The sequence below is a fragment of the Leuciscus leuciscus genome, assembly GCF_965113295.1.
Source record: "Leuciscus leuciscus genome assembly, chromosome: 4".
NCBI lineage: Eukaryota > Metazoa > Chordata > Actinopteri > Cypriniformes > Leuciscidae > Leuciscus > Leuciscus leuciscus.
Window position 1 is genome coordinate 14,012,967 of NC_138728.1, and position 16,224 is coordinate 14,029,190.

Below are 16,224 nucleotides of genomic sequence, written 5' to 3' on the forward strand. Positions count from 1 at the left end.
GTGTGTGTGTGTGTGTGTGTGTGTGTGTGTGTGTGTGTGTGTGTGTGTGTGTGTGTGTGTATTTATGTGTGTGTGGACAGGGTACAGGCTGCCCTCAGAGAAACGGTCATGGGGCAACTCTCAGCTGCCCTGTATTGTTGCTGCAAATACACAAAGCACATAGCCTGGCCCTCCAGCTGGCCCTGTGCCCCCTCCCTGTGGCCCTGTCCTCTCTTTCTCTATCTCATTCTTTCAGTCTTTCTGCTTCTCTTGCTCTCCGTTTGTTCTGATAACTGTGACCCTGCTCTCTATATCATCACTCCACCTCCTCCCACTGAAAAACGCCAACCAGCTCACTTTTTTCTCTTTGGGAACATACAAAAAACGGGCATATTTTGAGAGAGAAAAGAGAAAATCGCATGTAAATAAAAAACAAGTCACTCACGTAGTTGCGATAATTTCGTTTCAATTTTGACTTCTTGCAGCTGTAAACTAAAAAAAATGGACGCCAACAGTTTAACCTGATTGTCCAAATAATTTTGCCAATCAGTGATGCATTACTGTCCAGCATTTACATGGCCTTTTGCTCTCTATCCCAAATGTGAAGGTCCAAACTGGGCACTTAGTTCTTTCTTAAGGTGCTACAATTGGCTGATGGCTTTTCTGCAAGGCTGGAATGGGGCGTTTCATTGGCTGAATGTTATAGTGTAGCCATGGAAACAACTAGCCCATGATAACCATGATTAGAGGTGTCATGATGACAACAATACGGCACAGAGCGATAATGAGTCTTTGATAAGCACATCGCAGCCATTGTGAAGCAGTAATTGATTTGTTTACCAATACAACAGACTTTGCTTGTTTCGGCCGACAACAATGGGGTGTCCTTGCACAAAAACGGGGGAAGAAAAAGAGTAAAAATAGGAACTGACCTACAAAAGATGTGAAAGAGATGAGTGCTGCTTGTCTTCAGACCACAAACCCATTGGTGAGCAACTGAACCCTGGGGATGAGAAACAGAGCCAAGGAGAGAGGTGAATTAAGAAAGAGAAAAGGTGGAAGGCATCAAGGTAACAGTTAAATCCAATGTTTTTTTCTTCAGTGAAACACAAAAGGAGAACATTTTAAGAATGTCCAAGCTGCTCTTTTCCATACATTGAAAGTGAATGGTGACCACAGATGTCAAGCAGAATTTTCACAAAATAATGTCTTAAATGTCTGTTATTCTGCACACAAATTTATCAGATTACTTTATACTACTTTAAATAAAATAAAATAATCATATTGACCACTTTTACAACGTTTTGGGGTGTTTTTTTCTTCCTTTTAGGAGCTTAACAGCCTCTATTTGCAATTCACTACCTTTGTATGGAAAGCAGCATGAACATTCTTCATACAATCTTCTTTTGTGTTCTACGGAAGAAAGTCAGTCACACAAGAAGTAAAAAAAAAAAAAAAAAAAAACTCTTTCAAAAACAATTTTCATTTTTAGGTGAACTACCCCTTTAATTTTTTTTGTTTTTTACAAATATTAAACAGCTGTGCAGAAACAGACTCAAACAGATTGACAGAGACCCTTTCAACAGGTGGGAAAGGGAAGTCTACAGTCTGAGCACACACACAAACACACGTATGTGTTTGGGGGGTTGAAAGCATGTGCATGTGTTCACCTGTGTGTTAAAGAGCTCTGTTCTAATCTTTATGGTAATAAACTCTGGCGGCTACTTGGCTGCAGATCAGGCTTTAATAGAAAGTAAATGTGTTTGCTGAGAAAGGGGAAGAGTCACTTGAAATGGGAGTAATGTATTCCTTATTGAGTTGAGTGTGTGTGCGCATGTGTTGCCACTGGGTCAAGTAAAGCTAGGTGATGCTTATGAGCCTCTCAACTAGTAGCAATCACACAAACACAGGACTTTTAACCTGACACACAATTTGTGTCATTCAGATTGAATACTTATATTAAATAATGTCATTTGGTATGGTGAGCTTTGCCAATACAATTGATCATACATAGTACTATATCATAAATAATATTTTTTTTTTTTCATGCTACGACAAGAATGATACCTCAAATAGTTTTTTGAGGACAGGTGTGCTATTACTTTTGATCAGACTTGACATCCACCCAAAGCGCCTTACCATTATGGTGGCGAATTTTGCATGGTCAAACAATTTTGAATTTTCAATGATGAAATCCAGTCAATTTAAAAGTAATCCACATGATCAGGAATGTCAAGTGAGGACAAAAGATTTCCCCATGAAGATTTTGCAACAGGTTCCAGTTGGTCACGCTGATTTGCCGCATTGACCAAAAGAAAGCACAATTTTTTAATGTATAATACTAATCATTCATTAAACACTTTCAAAAAAACATAAAAAAAAAACATTTATTCATTTAAAACATATATTCAGTCATCTCTCAATTAATAAAATTTTATGAAAAACTGCATGCATAATAATTAATATTTAGAGTTGTCAAATAGCCAAATACTTGGAACTGATTGAATTGGCTCAAATACCATATACCATATTTCAGGGTATTTACATGCCACTCTACAAAGAATTTACCAATCCACATGTCCAAAAACAACACAGTAATACCAATACTTGAGTTTTCAACGTTCTGCTAGTCATGTTACACCTCTTCCCAGTCACTCTGCCTTTATCTAGCAATCATATAAACTTCACTTAGACACACAAAAAACATCAAGCATGTGCACACAAGATGCTCTCTATTACACACACTTGTGATTCACACAAAGCAAACGTACACAAGACAAATTGCACAAAGTCTTAACCAGCAAACTGGGCTCCATTCACTCCGGTTTAAAAAGGTCACCACTTTCTCTGGCTAAGCGTCCTGTGTCTATTGATAATTTTATGCATAAACAAATGGCAAATTTGTGCCACATAAATATGTATTAGCAATTAATAATGTCCTGTGTCTGTGGCGATGCCAGGTGCATGCGAAATCAGCACGGGCACTCTGCAGAGCTGGTGCTTTTGTTTTCCTCCAGCTCTCTCAGGGTTGCCACAATAGGCGCACAATAGATGCACAATGGGCACCCGTAACAGGGCACCGTGCCCCTGAGACAACGCCAGGCTCCCTGAATGAGCCACCATCACCTGGGCAGAGCCAAAACAATGCGGGCATCACCAGACAGCTACGGGGGTATTATTGAATTAGCAGCCGCATTGTGATTAAGGGTATAGAGGGGCATTTAGTGGTTTTGCTTTTTAAATAATGATGAATTTGATGACTGAGGCAGCCAGGGATATGCCGGATGCACGCATGTGTGCGTTTGACGGAGAGATTGAATTTTAAAATACACGGGCGCACGCACACGCACACACACCTGTTTCATCATCAGAAACACCTGGAAGCTGTCTGTTACGTTTTTTTTACCTTGGTGTCACAGAGATCTCTTTGTCAGTGTGAGTGGTAACGTACACGGCAACACAAATAAACAGATCTGATTTCTTGAGCAGGATTTTTCACGACATCGCAATGTCATTACTGTTGCACGCAGACAGAGATGAGGGACAAGATGGACAGAAAGCGCAGCTCCTCTGTTCCTCTGCCACTCTAGTGTTTAATAGGATCAGATAAACACAATGGCTTTAATAAAGTGACCAGCTAACCTCATACTGAAATTGAGAGAGAGAGAGAGAGAGAGAGAGAGAGAGAGAGAGAGAGAGAGAGAGAGAGAGAGAGAGAGAGAGAGAGAGAGAGAGAGAGAGAGAGAGAGAGAGAGAGAGAGAGAGAGAGAGAGAGAGAAAGAGAGAGAGAGAGAGAATTAAAGGGTAGAATGGGGGATTGTGAAAGCATTTGTATCAGACATAGCGGATGACAGAGGGGCTTATTTAGGGAAAGAAGAGGATTACCAGCCGCCAGCCTGCAGTTGTGCTCCTCTTCGACTCTCTATAATCACTGTGATCATAAGACCAGCACAATTCAGCTCCGCTAATAATGCACACACACATCTGCCTATTCATTTCAGCTCTAATGCAATAATAGCCCTGAAACATCTGGTAATGAAACTCGCTGGAATCAAGATGGGCGGATTTGCCGACATCTGTCCCTCCGCTGGCTCCAACCTGCTCTGGTTCTTCAGGCTTAAAGGCAACATGAAATGAAAATTGACCCTATTTACTGTTTTAACGCACATTACTGGTCTTATTGTGCACAATTAATCAGTGCATGTTATTCTGAAGAAAACTAAAATGTAATGTTCTTTTATCTTTAGATGTCACATCCTGAAACAACATTCTTTTTCCAATGACATCACCTAGGCCACACAGGGTATTGGATAATGTTAAAGTCAACATGAAACACTTTTTCAAACCCATTTTAGTTCTGTGTAATCTGATGCATTTCTGAGGAAAACAGGATATTCAAGTAAAAAAAAAAAAAAAAAAAAATGTAGGGCAGAAATTTAACCATTAGGAAATAATTGCATTTCGAAAATTCGCCATTACAAACCAGGAGCCAGATTCATGCCAACAAACAAACACAATGGCGACCAAAAGCTAGACGTCTGGAGTGCCCCAGACCTTCAGGGTTCAGTTACCTGAGTACCTCCACCCCCTTCCCCTAGAGTCCTTTAGGCCGCGAGGGCGACTTCCTGTCCCACTCCCCGGGGTTCATAGGAGGGAAAGGAGGAATGACACGGCCCATGAAAGAGCCATTGTTCATCGAGGTGGTCCCGGTACTGTGTGAGGGGAGGTGGCTAATCACAAGGCGGGCCACAACGGAGGGGTAAATATTTATCTGCTGGGATGTAAACGACGGATCATGTAATTTAGCAACAGGCCGTTCCTTCCTGCATGGTGATGATGTTTAGTCTTGAGTAGGAGAGGGAAGGGGTATTAGTCAGTTTGATCAGAACCTGCCTATCTCAGACACAGCTGTGGTTGGTTATCAATGATGCATCTTCACACTAAAACTGACACTCTTTAAGTGTGTAGGTGCCTAAAGTTAGTTGTTTTCAGCTAGAAATATTTTCAGGATGTTTTTGCTATAGAGGTTTTAAAACTGGTAGGAACATTCTAAGGTACAACTTTGTGGATAATGTGTATTTTGGTGGCGTTAAATTCATACTGCCATTTCTGGATGTTTAGAAATGTAAGTGTCAAAAATTTGAATATGCGTACAAAAATAACTGTTGTGTAAAAAATGCAACCGTAAAAACCTGTTTTTGTTAACCAAGTTATACGGTGAAAAACTGTCAAATGTATAACATCGCATTATATTTAATTTTTCAGTAAAATACTGTCAAATGTGTGTTTTTTTGCAAACAAAAACTATGAATTACCATATAATTTAGTGGAAAAAAACAGTAAAAAGACATTCTCAAAAATCCCTGCATGACATACACACACACATATACATACATATATATACATATATATATATATATATATATATATATACATACATATATATACATATATATATATATATATATATATATATATATATATATATATATATATATATATATATATATATATATATATATATATATATATATGTGTGTGTGTGTGTGTGTGTGATATAAATATGCACTATTTACCTCTACTATTTAATCTCCTGGTAAGATTATAGGCCATGTTTTATGGATGGACCACAAATGATACACTGTGATTATAATTGATCTTAGCATTAATTAATAATAAAACATTATTTCCACACTCACATTTACAAACACACACACACACACACACACACACACACACACACACACACACAGCAAGAAAAACAAAATCTTACAAAACACTTGCCACACACTCGTTGACTTCCTGTTGCTGTGTTTGTGCTCCCATCATTCGCAACTTGACCCTGGTGAACCAGCAGGCCAAGGACACAAACCACGCCAGACCACAATTTCTCCTCCTCAAAGATCAACTGATTCTTCTATATTTTTTTTTATTTGACCATGCAAACTTCACTGCAGTGAATTATTTGGTATTCTGTGTGGTTGCTTACTGGTCTGAGTTCAAAATGAAGGTTTATCTTAAAAATAACCATTAAAATCAATGGAACCTTTTTCATTGGACAAAAGGGTTCTTTATAGTGGAAAAGGTTTCTTAGATTATTAAAATGTTCTTCAAACTTAGAAAGATTTTATTTTATTTTAAGAACTATTCACAGAAAGGTTATTTAGGGAACCTAAAATAGTTCTTCTATTGCAACGCTAAGAAAATGCCATTTTGGAACCTTTATTTTTAAGAGTGTACAATAATCTAGATGGGTCAGATACCTCATTCAATGCAAGTCGATGGGATATTTTTTGCAGATTGCATTGCACACCAGGGGAAAATTGCCAGATTTTCATCAGACTTTAAAAGGTACAGTAGCAGTAGCACAATTGGTGTGAGACAAACAACACCCAGTCTTAACACGAATGAGAGCTGTCGTTTTAGATGTCATGAGGCTCAATCACAGGGTGAAAGAACTCCAACACTTAAAAATAGTGTCTGTGTAACAAGCTCAATTAAATCGAAGCCACGATCATTCATCTTTCGGTCAAGATCTTTCTTCTGTATACATTTCACTTCCTTTCTGTTGAAATAGTTTCTCCTCTTACTGTATATTCTCTTTCTATCAGTCTCACCTCCTTGTCTGCTATTTCTCTTCTTTTCTAACTTCATTTTCTCACTCTTGGCTCCTCCTCACCACTACTTCTCCTTCCTTTCTCTGTTCCTTTATCTTCTCATTATCTGCATTCTTCCTTTTCTGTAACAAAACATATATATATAAAGGTTCTTCCCATTCTCTCAATCATGTTTTTTTTTCACTCTCCTGCCTGTGTGATGGTGTATGTGAGTACAGTGCACATGTTTAGGCATTTCCGTGGGTTGACAGCCGTTTAACGCTGTGAACTGTAGTCAGGATTCAGGATGCTTTTTTTTTTTTTTACCCACAGTCTCAGTCAAACACAATTTTAAATAAGGACATACCATAGGCTTAATAATATACAGCACCGTTCAAAGGTTTAGGGTCGAAAAAATTGTTTCATGTCTTTGAAGTCTCTTAGTTGAAGTCTAGCTCCAGATCCGATTTGTGTGTCCGTGCTGCACTTTCGTTTTCTGGAATATCTGCATTAGTTTCTATTGCAATGATGTTGAGTTGGTACTGTAGGTATACACCACAACAACAACAACCGCAACATACTTTCCGCATTAACTTTCATCATGTTTCCTATAACAACGTCTGACGTTTAAGTTTTATGTGGCGTGAGAAAGTCACATAAACCACGCAAAGTCCGATCAGAGCAGTCAGACTGAAACGGATTCCCAGAAATGCGATTTGAACAGGATTTCAAACCACATATAAATGTAACTCGAAACAGATTAGTATTAGATTTTTGGCCGTTCACACTTGCTAAATCGGATCGAATTTGAATCGATATGCACAAAAATCGGATTTGTACTGACTGTGAAAGTAGCCTTATTTTTATTTTATTTTTGAAGTCTCTTATGCTCACCAATGCAGCATTTATTTGAATCTAAACCTGAACCTAATCTATACTAATTTAGCAATTTTGTCCCTACAGTATAAGCCAAGCTAAGAGATGTAAACCCACACAGAGAGTCAAATAAAGATCAGAAACTTGTGAAAACAGCGATGGCAAACACAAACATGACTGGAATGTGGTGTTCAGAGTTGTTCAGGAAGCTTTACAATGCTGCTTATTGTGCTGAATTTAAGTAGCAGATGTTGTTATTGATGTCATAACGAGATAAAAGGTTCCAAATGACTCTCTCTAAGGAATAAAAAAAAGCTAAATATAATTTGAATCGACATAAAGAAATTAGACATTCCTGACCTTACAAAACCAGAGGACGAAAGTACATCTCTGCCCCATATACACAAACACGCATGCAGGGAATATGAGGTCTGTGTGCTTAAGTGACCTTTATCCAAGGTCATAAAAATTGTCAAAATGTCCAAAAGAATTATATTTTATATATGACAGGGCCTTAAAATAAATAAATAAATAGCACTCGCCAAGCGCCAAATGAGAGTAAAAATCAGCATTGGCCAGTATATGAAACGGTGTCACTCACCAGTTGGCTGGTAACATTTTTATGAATTCTATCAATACATCAACAAAACGTGAACAAACGTGAATGACGCTCAGAACAGTTGACGGGCCAGATTTTCGTGAAAGATTATGCCTTGACAATTTTTGCTATTCAAGTGCAAGAAGATGCGAAAGTTACTCATTTTGTTCCTCGCACGCTGTGTGGAAGGTTTTGTGTGCACAAACATTCGAACCACGTGCCCAAACAGCCTCGTCTCAGACAGCGCATGAATACTAAACTGAGCTCTTTCACATCTTCTTGCACTTGAGCGGACAAATTCACAAAATTACGTCAAAACATTATTACATTTCTGAACCTGAAAACAACTGTCAGTTTTTGCAAAAACAGTTCCAAGGCCAGTACATTTTCTTAAGTTAGCGACCATTGGCCGGTTTTAGGCCCTGTATAATTCAAAGAGGTTTGAATAAGGGTTACATTAGGGGTTAGGGGATAGAAAGCCTAGTATAACCACAATAAAAGTCAATGTAAAGTCCCCACCACTCTATGTATGTATGTGCACTTGTGTGAAAGAAAACAAGAGACAACTGTAAGACTTTGACCTTAAACAACATTAAGCAAGACCTACAAAAAGGTGTGGAGGACACAAGTGTGTGTATGTTCGAGTTTTACTGTGGCGCCTTGACAGAAATCAGGCACAATGGCCCCCTCAGAAATAGCCAGCTGATATGTTGTTCGTGGTCATGACCTGCGGTGGGTCCTTTTACCTGCTGGGATCTCCTCCCACCCTGTCTGAGTCCCTCTATAGAGGCTGCGGCTCTATGGTCCCTGGTAGAGAAAAGAACAGACAGACAGAGACTCTGATCAATACCAGTGCCTCCTCTTTGTGGCTGAAATCAAAACCTTTTGAGGTGAATATTTCTCTTTTTGAAAGACGTGGTGACGTCAATAGATTCAGGTAACTGACTCGCAATGTGGAGGAGAATGAAAGCAAGAGGTTTTCATGCACTTGGTCTGGTTTATGGATTTCTTTTCTTTTAAAGGTATGTGACCCTCAAAGAGTCCAAAATGCTACTTAGACCAATTCAAATCTACTCATAACACAGCCAACCAAGTACGAGAAATTATCACTACTTAGTTTTATGAGCAGTAGGCCAGCGAGAATGAGAGTGATTTTTCATTTATTTATTATTTATGCACAGGTATTATTGTATAGATTAAACAAAATACAGTTTGATGTACACTCCTTTCAAAAGTTTGGGGTAAGGAAGTTGTTGTTTAAAAATAAATAAATAAATACTTTTATTCAGCAAGGATGCATTAATTTGTTTTTGTTTTTAAAAGACAGTAAAGGCATAATGTTACAAATATGTATCTAAAATAAATGCTGGTCTTTTGAATTTTCGATCCATTAAAGAATCAAGACTCAGTATGCATCACAAGAATTTCCACATAAATATAAATTAAGCAGCACAACTGTTTTCAACATTGCTAATAAAAAATGTTTCTTGGCCAGCAAATCAGCATATTAGAATAATTTCTGGAGGATCATGTGACACTGAAGACTGGAGTTATGATGCTGAAAATTCAGCTTCGTCAACACAGGAATAAAATCACAATTTAAAATATATTTAAATAGAAAACAGCCATTTTAAATTGTAAAAATATTTCACAATACTATTTTTATTGTATTTTTGATCAAATAAATGCAGCCTGAGCATAGATGCATTTAAAAAAAATCTTACAGACTTTTGAACAGTCGTGTAATTTTTGGAATAATTACAGGCAGGCAAAGATAGAATCTTAAAAAAAGAATTTTGCAGAATGGATTTAAATATGCTCAAATAAATCAAATTAGTTTATACAGCTATATAGATTTTATCACAAATTCTGTGTGGGCCTGCTTATAGTACATTTATTAGAGGGTCAATCCCACTGGAGAAACCTGGAGAAAGTCTCTTGACACAAGGGCACGACACTACCCCAAAAACTCTCTAAACTCTCCATGTTGAATCTCAGTCTCTCCTTTATTGGATCTAGGCTTTGTGCAGGTGTCTCTCGTGTTTAACCACTGGAGAATAAGGTAGGTTGGACAAGAACAAACATTTCAGCGGTGCCGAATCCCACCGACCCCTCCTCTCCCTAAGACTCATTTTAATTCCATCTCAGCATGGTAACAAACACTCGTTAAAGCAGATTAATTCCACAAGAGGATTACGCTCCATATTAGATAATGAAAGAGAGAGAGCGAGGGAAAGAAAGAGAAAATAATCACGTAAAGGGATAGATGGTGTGCATTTGATCCTGGGGAACAGAGAGCTAATCCAGGTGTAACACATGTAGATGAGTGTGTGAGAGAGAAAGCACACAGTGCTATTAGGAACAGCTGGCGTCGGTTTAGCCTCTTTGTCTTCATTGACATTGGGAGGACGACAACAACAACACTGACCCATAAAATGGGAAGTCTGATGACAGTTGCTGCTATTGACACACTGCTTTTAGATGTGCATGTATGAGAGGCTGTGACCCACAGCTTGCACGGTGTTGCACTGTTAATGTGGTGGCGGTTCTGGCACATCTGGGCTATTTTCTCCAGTATGTGTCTGAAGATAGTGTGAAAAATCTCAGGCAGGGAAAGTGAGTATAGGCCCTTGTGAGATCAGTTCCTCAGGTTAGAGGGCCATTTTTCAAATGCCAGTGGCTTATCTTGACTGTCACAGGCTAAACGTGTCCGTTTGTGACATTACAAGAACAAGTGTAAGTCTCCAGAGTTCAGCTCCGCAGTCAATTCGGTCCCCACATTCACAACGTCCTGATGTGTAACACAAAGCTTGGCCGTTTCAAAAGGGGGAAAGTCCATCTGTAAATCAATTATGGCATTAAGCTGAAAGCTAAAAGTAAAAGAATGCAAAGACGGAGTTTGTGCACGTAAACATGAGCCAGTTTCATAAGACGGCTTAATTAAAAAAATTCTGATAAACGGAATTACAGGCAAAAATGTAGGAATGTCAATTGGTTTTGCTTAAACAGTCTTTCATAATTTAAAAATAAAACATTTTAAGATACACAACCGTTCAGTTTGGGGTTGGTAAGATTTGATGTTTTTCAAAAGAAGTCTCTTATCCTCGCTAAAGCTGTATTTACTTGATCAGTGATATTGAAAAACCGTGATATTGTGAAATATTACAGATTAAAATATCCGTTTACTATCATAATATATTTAAACATTTTGTTTATTCCCACGATGACAAAGCTGAATTTTCAGCAGCATTACTCCAGTCTTCAGTGTCACATGATCCTTCAGAAATCATTCTAATATGCTGATTTCTTATTATCAATTTTGAAAACAGTCGTGCTGCTTTTTTTGTTTTTGTTTGTTTGTTTGTTTGTTTTTTGAGTAAACTGTGATACTTAAAAAAAAAAAAATTCAAGATTCTTCGATAAATAGAATGTTCAAATAAACAGCAATTATTTGAAATTGAAATCTTTAACATTTTAAATGTCTTTACTGTTACTTTTGATCAATTGAATGCATCATTTCTGGGAAAAAAAATTTAAATCTTTTTTTTTTTTAAGGCAGGAATTGGCTTGAATGTAAAACAGGGACGTTACTTCTCGGAATGTTGACTATCTGGTATAAGACCGTGTATGTTACGTCAATGTTCAGAGGACGCAAAAATACACAATACAAAGTCTAAGACGTTCCTTTACTCAGGAAAAGGCCGCCACGCCTCTTTAAATCCCACCCACCTCAGCAGAAAAACATACAAAGCATAAGTAATCAAATAAAGACCTCCTGCCTCTTGTCAAACCCCATTCCTAGATGAGTGAGGGAATGCACAAGCCAGGCAGAAATAATCAAATCAAGAAGAAGGCCTATCCGGCACAAATGGAAAGTTTCCTGTCACACGAAGTTAGCTTTCCATCATGTCTGTCAGATTTCACGGTTTGAGAGAGAGGCTCCGGGACTAAATCCCTGATTCACTTACAGAGGAAACTGTACATCCTGATTGTGTTTTCTATATCACGGTAAAAAGACATTCATTCTGTATCACCTTAGTTCCTTATTCATAAACTAAACAGGAACAGGTTGGAAAAACAAAAGGAAAGACTAAAATGTATCTAGACATCTGTTTTGTGCAGAACCTCATTTCCAGATTTTTCCCGATAGGCATTAAAGAGCTAGTGAATTTTGGTCACCATTACCTTGCCCATGTGTTATACGAAACCCGTATGACTTGCTTTCTTCTGTGGGACACAAGACATAAGTTTACATAATTTTTTTATTTTTTTATTTTATTATTTTTTTAAGTGAATAGTGACTCAGGTTTTCAAGCAAGATTTTTTGTGAATAATAAAGATTTTTGTCTGCCCCTCACATAAAGCTATCACACAGCTTCAGATGATTTGGAATTCTGGTCACCATCCACTTTCATTTCATTGTCAGGAAAAGAGTAGCATAAAATGTTCTTCAAAAATTCTCTTTTTGTGTTTGACGGAAGAAAGTCACATGTGGGACATCATGCGTGTAAGTAAATGACAGATTATAATTTTTTGAGCGAACTGTACCTTTAAACACAGTCGTTTGCACAGCAGACTGTGCTAACATCGACATGTGTGACCGAATCCAGACAAATGTTCATTCCACATTGCACAAACTCTGGAAGAAAGATATGCTGTCAAGACACAGAGAGAGAGAGAGATTCTGAGCATGCTGAGAAAATGTAGCGGTAACTAATTGTTATCATTACGCATGTTTGAAAAGTGTTTTCAAACAAGTAATCAAAGTCTGCCACTGTAATTAGCAGACACAGCAGTGAGTGTGTTTCCCTCCACTGTTCTTTTCAAACTGAAAGGCATTAGATATATCAGATCCTTTTCCCCAATGGAACAAAACCTGTACACTGCGTGCATTGTGAGGGAGAGACAGCTTGACTGAAAACAAACTGACACAAACCATTTGAAGCAGAAAAGAAACACAACAACCTGTCAAGAGCAAAATGCCTCTAATTTTTCTGTCATCTGCCAGCAGTTTAACAAGAGAGGAGCGTTTCTACCCCCTCAATTTTCCCCCTGGCCATTTACACACACTGAGAACCAAACGAAAGGATGGGAGGGGAAGAAATCTGCTCGTTTTCTTTCTCTCGCTCTCTCTCTTTCTTTCTTTCCTCTCCCCTATATTTTTCACTTTCCTCCTATTCATCTCATCCTTTTCACTCTTTACATTTTCTTCCATCAACTCACCACGACACCATCACTGGGAGCGTGTGGAGTTTGTCTGTGTGGAATTATCCCAGTGACTTGAATCTTTTGATTCTGTTCACAAAAAAGATCCACTCAGATTCTTTCACTGATTCATTTCTGTAGGTTACACTAATAGATGGCCACAAACAAACCTTTCACTGAATCATTTGCTTAACATGGTCATACAATATTTAGGCCTAAATGTATATTAAAATTGCATATAAAATTTCAGCCATACATGTGTCACACATACATAAATGAAACAAGTAAGATTTCTAATAGTACAAATAAACTGAATGTTTTAAATACACAATAACCAGGTTTGTATATTTATCATTACCAAATTCAATTAGCTACAGTCTCATTCATTAACTTACTGAGTATACTGCATGTTCCACAGCTATAGCCATATCGTAAGCATTCATACTTTTAACTGAATAAATGTATTTGTTTCACAATCAACAGATTTATGCTGATTCTAAGCAATTTGAATAAATGCTTTTTGAAGTTTTTTGAGTGCAGAAATCCTACCCGTTTTGTACCAGTTTCATTTATGTACTACTGAAAAATATGCATCACATTAAGTTTATTAGTTTGTTTATTAAGCCTGTGTAATCCAAATGAATGGAAATTCATGCAATTTGAATACAGAAATCTTAAATTCAGGCTTAAATATTTTTTTGAGTGCAGATTTGAGTGTTCAATAGCGCCGTTCACGAAGCAAGTCTTCTTGTCCCTTAAAGGTGCAATAGGTGATTCTCTACAGAAAATGTTTGTTATGCTGATTGAAATTAACCTCATATTCTGATAGCAATCACTATGTTAAGCAGTCTAAATGTATTTTAATAAATATATATCATCTGTGAAAGGCGTAGGACCATAAAATGTTCGTTCAATCATTGCATTCGAATAAAATGACACCATGTGTTCCCCGTCACTCAACGTGCGTTTGCATACAGTACCACTGCGCAGCCTGTTCACGCACACATCATAAGCGTGTTTCACGTATGCTGTGCAGACAGAGCGAGAATGGCAGGCAAACAAACAAGTGGCAAATCTCTACATTTCAGGTTTGACAGTACAGTTCTATGTACCGCTGACTTTGCCCTATGCATATAATTCAGTGAGATTCGACTGTGTCGACTGCTGCTATGTCCTGTAATCGCATATGAATAAAGCTGAAATACAGTGCATTCTATCCTTTATGTCAACAGGTCAACTTGTTAACTGGAGTCATTTCACAATCACATACTAATGTATGCAAGCAAGTGCTTCTGTTTCTCCCCTCACTGTACTGTAAAGTTCTCTCACCGGTGAATGACATGATGTAATCCAATAACGTTGTCTCTGGTCGTTTCGTTTCTGTTCAGGTCCATGTGCTTTCATGTGTTTTGGACGGCGATTTTCAGGGAGGATGGGATCGTATGCTTTCAATGCTAGAAGGCTAAAGTTAGCCTTTCCCAGATCACCTACTGCACCTTTAATAAAATTTTGCATGTCTGCAGACCTAATAAGAGACGTGAGAAATGTTACTAATTGAAATAAAACAAATATTAGATGAAAAACTTAAATTTGTAATATTACCTTGGCAACAAACTGAAATCATTTTAAGTACTAAAATTACTAAAACAAAAACTGAAATTATAGCTAAATACAAAAAAAGACGACAAAAGCACATTTTTTTTTTACAAAAACTTAAACTAAAATAACCTGAAAATATAAAAATAAATATAATATTATTAAATACTATAATAATAATATAAAAATAATACTAAAATAACTCTGCTCATATGATGGCAAATAAAATGTTCTCTTACGAGAGGTCTCTCGTACTGCGTAAGTATCTTACGCTAGGGGAAAATCCCTTTTCCGCGAGATATTGAAGCCAAAAAAATTATCCTTAATTTTGTATTATTGTAAAACGCGTTGCGGCAGCATACAGACATAGGCAAGACGGCTCGTGTGCTCGTTATCTGCGTTTCCTGCCTGGGTGAGGATCATGCAGCTCTCGCGCTCGCTGACGGCGGCTGCCATCACTGCGAGCTACTGCCTATGCTCTGAGGACTCGCCTGGCATATTTCACTGAGACTGCACCCCCGCCCGTTGTAGTGCCACGCCGTAAAAAGCGCCGTGCTCAGCGGGTCCCGGAACCTTCCCCCACCCGCCAAAGCTCGCCGGATCGCCCGCCAGCTTCACCGGCTTCGTCAGTGTCTCTTCCTGACGGACAGCGGCCGCCGTCTGCCCCTGCTTCCGTCCATGACGCTGATGAAAAAGCCGCGTTGGGGGAGGATGATTCCTGCTCTCTCCTGGCATCGGGCAGTGAGGATTGGGCGAGCTCTGTGGATCTCGCGCCCTCTGTCCGCGCATCGTCAGGCAAAAGAGCTAGCATCGAGTCAGAGCTGATGCGCGTACTCGCACAGGCCGCGGCGAGCCTCGGCCTCGAGTGGTCTACGCCTGAACAGCCTGCTCACAACCGGCTGGATGGATATTTTCTTCCTGGGGAGCGCGCTTCGCCTGCGTCCAGACCAGCACCTTTTCTTCCTGAGTTACACGAAGAAGTCGCTAAGTCTTGGAACGCCCCCTTCTCAGCTCGAATGCGCTCTTCTGTTTCGCTAGCATTCTCCGTTGTTGACGATGCTAAAAAAAGAGGTTACCATTCGCTGCCGCCGGTCGAAGAAGCGATAGCAGCCCACCTATACCCGCCCTCCGCTGGACGGCGTGCTAAGCTGGCTCTGCCTTCAAAAGTTTGCCGCATGACGTCAACCCTGCTCGGTCGCGCTTTCTCCGCCACTGGGCAGGCTGCGTCAGCGCTGCATACTATGGCCACGCTGCAAATTTTCCAGGCCGATCTCCTCCGAAACCTGGACGAGAAAGGACCAGATGCAATTTGCGTGCCAGACTTAAGTGCTACGGACCTCGCTCTCCGCGCTACTAAGTCTGCTGCACAGGCCA

The 16,224-nt window shown here is 39.0% G+C and overlaps 1 protein-coding gene across 8 annotated transcripts in view; it reads right to left on the minus strand.

The window, feature by feature from the left end:
- Nucleotides 1–16,224, minus strand: part of sox5 (SRY-box transcription factor 5) — a 213,073-nt gene that overhangs the window by 157,686 nt on the left and 39,163 nt on the right. For 2 of the 8 annotated variants that reach the window (XM_082168121.1, XM_082168117.1), the window contains exon 3: nt 912–982. The exons of 1 other annotated variant lie outside the window; for it this stretch is intronic. The gene's annotated coding sequence lies outside the window, so the exon portion shown is untranslated. Of the gene's footprint in view, nt 1–911; nt 983–6,596; nt 6,719–8,656; nt 8,675–8,795; nt 8,857–16,224 lie in introns of those variants that run through there. 5 more of the 8 variants (XM_082168116.1, XM_082168118.1, XM_082168115.1 and 2 more) reach the window with 5 other exon arrangements.